This window comes from Mirounga angustirostris, unplaced genomic scaffold (assembly GCF_029215605.1).
Source record: "Mirounga angustirostris isolate CCGP_5_RB_7025 unplaced genomic scaffold, mMirAng1.0.hap1 SCAF_16, whole genome shotgun sequence".
Lineage (NCBI taxonomy): Eukaryota > Metazoa > Chordata > Mammalia > Carnivora > Phocidae > Mirounga > Mirounga angustirostris.
The window spans coordinates 19,420,949-19,426,955 of NW_026991724.1; positions in this window are offsets into that span (position 1 = coordinate 19,420,949).

A 6,007-nucleotide genomic window follows, 5' to 3' on the forward strand; every position below is an offset into this window, starting at 1 on the left:
ACTGTGTCTAGAAAGCACCAGGAAAATACATCATCAGAGACAAGGTAATGCATTAATCCATGAGAAGTGGAATCATGACTTATGGGAGTAGAGTTTGAAGACTACTGATTCAGTCCCGTCCCCCATTTTCAGGCTGCAAAGACAGAAGCCTAGAGGAAAGGGAGGCAAAATGTGACATCTGTCTAAAGCAACTAACAAGGACTGCAGAAGCCATTTTGTCCATTCTCCTGCCCCTGGGGATCCTAACACGGGGGATGCAGGGCATGGTCTACTCTTAGGAGGTGGGGCTGGGCACTGGGATGGAGCAGAGGGGGCCTTCCAGAGGACGCAGGCCATGCTGGGACTCCAGCTACAGGAGACCACAGAGGTTGTGCTTGACAGGCCCGGTAAACACTGCCTGGCTTACCCAGGTAAGGGAGTGACCAGTGGGCCTGGGGCACCTGGATCATGCCATTTTCCAAGGAGGCCCCATCTGGCAGGTGGAATGAGATAGGAGCAGTGTTAGGAGCATGAGCATGAGACTATAGTTGTTTAGAAGATTTAAATGAGATAATAACCATAAGTTAGTCTACTGACTAGCATATAGTATGTCTTCAATAAATGGTATCATTCATTACTGTTACTTATTTATTTATCTATTTACTTTAAACTAAAAAAAAAAAACAAAAACAAACCCAAAACAGTTTACCCATTTCTCTAGCCTCTCTACTTTTACCTCTGGCAACTGCCTTTGTATCTGTGAGGTTGTTTTTTTTTTTTTTTAATTAAAAATTTTTTATTTTAGATTCCATATGAGAGAGATCATATGGTATTTGTCTTTCTCTGTCTGACTTATTTCACTTAGCACAAGGCCCTTGAGATTCATTTTTGTTCTTGCAAAGAGCAAGATTTCATTCTTTTTGATGATTGAATAGTATTCTGTTGTGTATATATGTCACAATTTATCTATTCATCCACTGATGGACACTTGGGTTGTTTCTGTATCTTGGCTACTGTAAATAATGCTATGACGAATATTAGGGTGCATATATCTTTTCGAGTTAGTGTTTCCATTTTCTTCAGATAAATGCCCAGAAGTGGAATTGCTGGATCATACGGTACCTCTATTTTTACAGTGTTGAAGAATTTCCATACTGTTTTCCACAGTGGCTGTACCAATTTATGTTCCCAGCAACAGTGCACAAGGGCTCCCTTTTGTCCACATCCTCTCCAGCCCTTGTTATTTCTAGTCTTTTTGATAATAGCCACTGTAACAGGTATATCTCATTGTGGTTTTGATTTGCCTTTCCCTGATGATTAATGATGTAGAGAATCTTTTCATGTACCTGTAGGTCTTTGAAAAAAAATGTCTACTCAGGTCTTCTGCCCATTTTTAATTGGGTTTTTTTTTCCTATTGACTTGTATAAGTTCTTAATATATTTTGCGTATCAGTCCCTTATCAAATATGTGATTTGCAAATATTTTCTCCTATTCAGTAGGTTGTCTTTTCATTTTGTTAGTGGATTCCTTTGCTGTGCAGAAACCTTTTTATTTATTTATTTATTTATTTATTTATTTATTTATTTAAAAGATTTTTATTTATTTATTTGAGAGAGAGAGAGAATGAGAGACAGCACGAGAGGGAAGAGGGCAGAGGGAGAAGCAGACCCCCCGCTGAGCAGGGAGCCCAATGTGGGACTCGATCCCGGGACTCCAGGATCATGACCTGAGCGGAAGGCAGTCGCTTAACCAACTGAGCCACCCAGGCGCCCCTATTTATTTATTTTTGTGCAGAACCTTTTTGGTTTGCTCTAGTCCCACTTGCTTATTTTTGCTTTTGTTGCTTTTGCTTTTGGTGTGAGATTCAAAACACCATCACCAAGACCAGTGTCAAAGAGCTTACTGCTTCTTTTCTTCTAGAAGTTTTACAGTTTCAGGTCTTACATTCAGGTTTGTAATCCATTTTGAGTTAATTTTTGTGTACGGTGTAAGTTAGTGGTCCAATTTCATTCTTTTGCATTTGGCTCTCCAGTTTTCCCAGTACCATTTATTGAAGAGACTGTCCTTTCCCCATTGTATACTCTTGGCTCATTTGTCATAAATTAATTGACCCCTGTATATGTGGGTTTAGTTCTGGGCTCTCTATTCTGTTCACTGATCTATGTGTTTTTATGCCAATACCATACTGTTTTATTTACTATAGCTTTTTAATATTGTTTGAAACCAGAGAGTGTGATGCCTCCAGCTTTGTTCTTCTTCCTCAAGATTGCTTGGGCTATCCACAGTCTTTTATGGTTTTATACAGATTTTAGGACTTTTTGTTCTGTATCTGTGGAAAGTGCCATTGGAATTTTGATCAGGAATGCATTGAATCTATATATTGCTTTGGTTAGCATGTTCATTTCAACAGTATTAATTCTTCCAATCCATGAGCATGGAGTATCCATTTATATGTATAGTTTTCAATATATAGGTCTTTCATCTTCTTGGTTAAATTTATTCCTAGGTATTTTAGTATTTTTGATGCAACTGTAATATCAGTGTTATTATGAGATAATGTGGATGAGGGGAAGAGGGACATTTCAGAATCTGGGTGAGAGGGACTGAGAGAGGGAGGGATGGAAATGAAGACATAGGACAGGGCAGAAGTGCAAGACTCAGGCAATGTTGCGGTGACTGCAGGACACACACACAAGGTTTAGGTTTGTGTCAGCCTCTTGTCTGTCCCGGGAAAAGGAAAGATGAGGTGCAGTGACACGTAGCCTGCCGTTTGTCTCCAGCAAGCTTCACATGATCGGAGACCCTCTCTCACTTGTCCGTGGTTATAGCCAGGGCATGTAACACAGTTCTTGGCAATAGTAGGAGCTGGTAGCAGACCTTGGTGCCCTGTCCCTGTCTCTTGACCCTTACCATTTTAAAGTCACTTGGACTGTTTTCCTACTGCCAGTGTCTACATTTCTTTGTCTGAGGACTCTCTGAGGGTGCTGAAGCCTTCTCTTTGCCCCCTGAAGGGGTGGGACAGAGTAGACCTTTGTCTGGAAGAGCAGAAATGGGGAAATTAACACCCCTGGAAAAGTAGCCTTCAAGTAATGCCAGAGTGTGTAAATACCCCAGCTCTTTCCCCTCTCTGCTGGGGTAAGTCTGAGGCACAGGCTACCCACTGAATCTGACAGGTCACCAAAGGGGAAGCTTGATAACGCATCTTCTTGGCCATGCTCCCTTTTCTAACCAATTTCAAACTCCTCTTCAGGTGTTTCCTTTATCTCCCAAGCAGACTGCTAGCCTTGCTGCATTCTTTTTTTTTTTTTTTTTAAAGATTTTATTTATTTTATTTGACAGAGAGAATGAGAGAGAGAGCACATGAGAGGGGGGAGGGTCAGAGGGAGAAGCAGGCTCCCTGCCGAGCAGGGAGCCCGATGTGGGACTCGATCCAGGGACTCCAGGATCATGACCTGAGCCAAAGGCAGTCGCTTAACCAACTGAGCCACCCAGGTGCCCCTAGCACTTGCATTCTTATCTGAGGGTCTGCTCCTGGGAGAATCCAAACTAGCCAGGGCTCAATAGTTCGTTGTGGGGTAATGAATAAATGCATGAGCTGGACCCAGCCAGCGTCGCTGCGGCTCTGCCCTTATCACTTGTCCTGTCATTCCTGAAGTCTCCTGTGCACAGGTAGCAAATGGGGGCATCTACAGACTCAGAACCTCCCACCCCCAACCAAGTGTCCCAGGAACTCCAGGCCTCGTTCTCAGACTTTGCCCTTTGTCTTTGTGTTCTTTCTTTTTCTGGTATGATAAAGCGGGGAAGAACAGGTTCTCTGCTGTAGAGCCCCCATCCTTGGTGATTGTGCTTAGTGATCCCTCTTGTGTCAAGAAAGACCCTCCCTTCACTACTTGTCCTAGAGCCTGCCTCTCTCCATCTCTCATCCTTAATGATTCTTTAATGGAATCAGTCAAGAAACACATCAGATCTTTGTAGCTTTATCTCCATGAAAGGCTGAGAAGAGGGGATAACAGTGCCTGTCATGCAAAACAAAAGAGCCACATGCAGAGAGACGACCAGAGTAGAGAGATAGAATCTGGGTGTCCAGGGAATCCAAGCTGCTGCGAGCCCTTCCTCGGAGAAATTTGTTAAACAATCTCCAAGTCTTGTACAATTAGATGACAACATTTATTTGCAAATAGGAAGGGAGACGGTGACAGCACTATAATTTATGTCTTCAATAAGTGGCTCATGCCCAGCGTCAGAATGGATCCATTGCCATTCAATCTCGCTCTTGGTTTTCACATTTTTGCATTTATATTGGGGATGTAAGTGACAAAATAGAACATGTGACAAGCCAGGTTGTTGTCAGCTTCATTCTCAGATTGCCGATTGTGCTGGGTTTTTGATAAGATAATTACTTCATTTTGTGTGTGTTTCTTGTTTCTCTTATGGCAACTCGGGCAATAGTGCAGTTGTCTCTGGAGCATTTCTCCTCAGGAATTTGCAGAGGGAAGGAGCAGGTAGTTATTGCTTTGTTACTTGAGGTTGGAAATTTCCCAGTGAGGCAGAAAACATCCTGGAGCCTCTAGGCGGACAAAAACCTCCAAGGTCCTCGTATTCATCTCATAATCATAGATCAAATTGCCTCACTATCGTTGCCATGTAACATCACCCTTCTATTAGAGGGAGCATATAATTTATTGTCCAAATTAAAACCCTTTAGAAGATGAAAGGGGCACTGTTAATAATTATCCTGGGATGACAGGTATACATTTGGCAAATTGGGACGTACACACATGCTACCTTCTGTACTTGTACAACCCTTGTGATGGGAAACTTCCTTAACCTGACAAAGGGTGTATGTCCAAAAATCTATTAAAAACCCCTCATACTTAATGAGGAGATATACATTTCTCTTAAAATTGAGAAGGAGACAAGGATGTCTATTTTTTTTTTTTTAAGATTCTTCCCATTTATTTGACAGAGAGAGAGACAGCGAGAGAGGGAACACAAGCAGAGGGAGTGGGAGAGGGAGAAGCAGGCTTCCCGCTGAGCAGGGAGCCCGATGTGGGGCTCGATCCCAGGACCCTGGGATCATGACCTGAGCCGAAGGCAGACGCTTAACGACTGAGCCACCCAGGCGCCCCAAGGATGTCTATTTTTACCTTTTCTTTTCAATACTACATTGGCAGTTTTGGACAGCATAGTACAGGAAGTATATACAACAGGAAGCATAAGGACTGTAAAGAAGAAATAAAACTGCCATTCTTCATGGACAATTATGATTATCTACAAAGAAAACCAGAGAGACTCTAAAGATAATAATTAGAATTAATAAGAGAGTTCATTAAGTTTGCTGGATATAAGATCAATTTATATAAATCAGTTGTATTCTGTACATCAGCAACAAGCCATTAAAAATACTGTTTATAATAGCAGCACAAAAGTAACATGCTTAGGAATAAATATAATGCATGCTATATATGATTTGTGTGAACAAAAATTATAACATGAAAAGACAACCTAAATAAATACAGAGATATACCATGTCCAAGGATATGTAAACTCTATATTTAAAAGATGTTGGTTCTTAAAAGAAAAAAATAAAATAGAAGATGTTGGTTCTTCCCAAATTGGTTTATAAATTTAATATAATTCCAATAAAAATCTGACCAAGTTATTTGTGGAGCATCATAGGCTTATTCTAAATTGGATATAGAATACAAAGGGCTAAGAATAGGTAGGGCACTTTTGGAGAAGAGTAAGGTGTAGAATCACTCTGTCAGGCACTAAGATTTATTATAAAGGTATAGTTATTAAGAAGGTGTAATATTATTGTGGGAATAGACAAAAACAGAACAGAATGGAGAAGCCAGGCACACACCTACCCAAGCCTCTTAGTGACAGAGATGACATAACAGATTAATGAATAGTGTGGGGACAATTAATTATATATATGGAAAACAATCAGCTTGCTAACTCATACACAAAAATAAATTCCAGGTGAATTAAACACCTAAGAGGCAAAACTAAGAAAATCTTTAG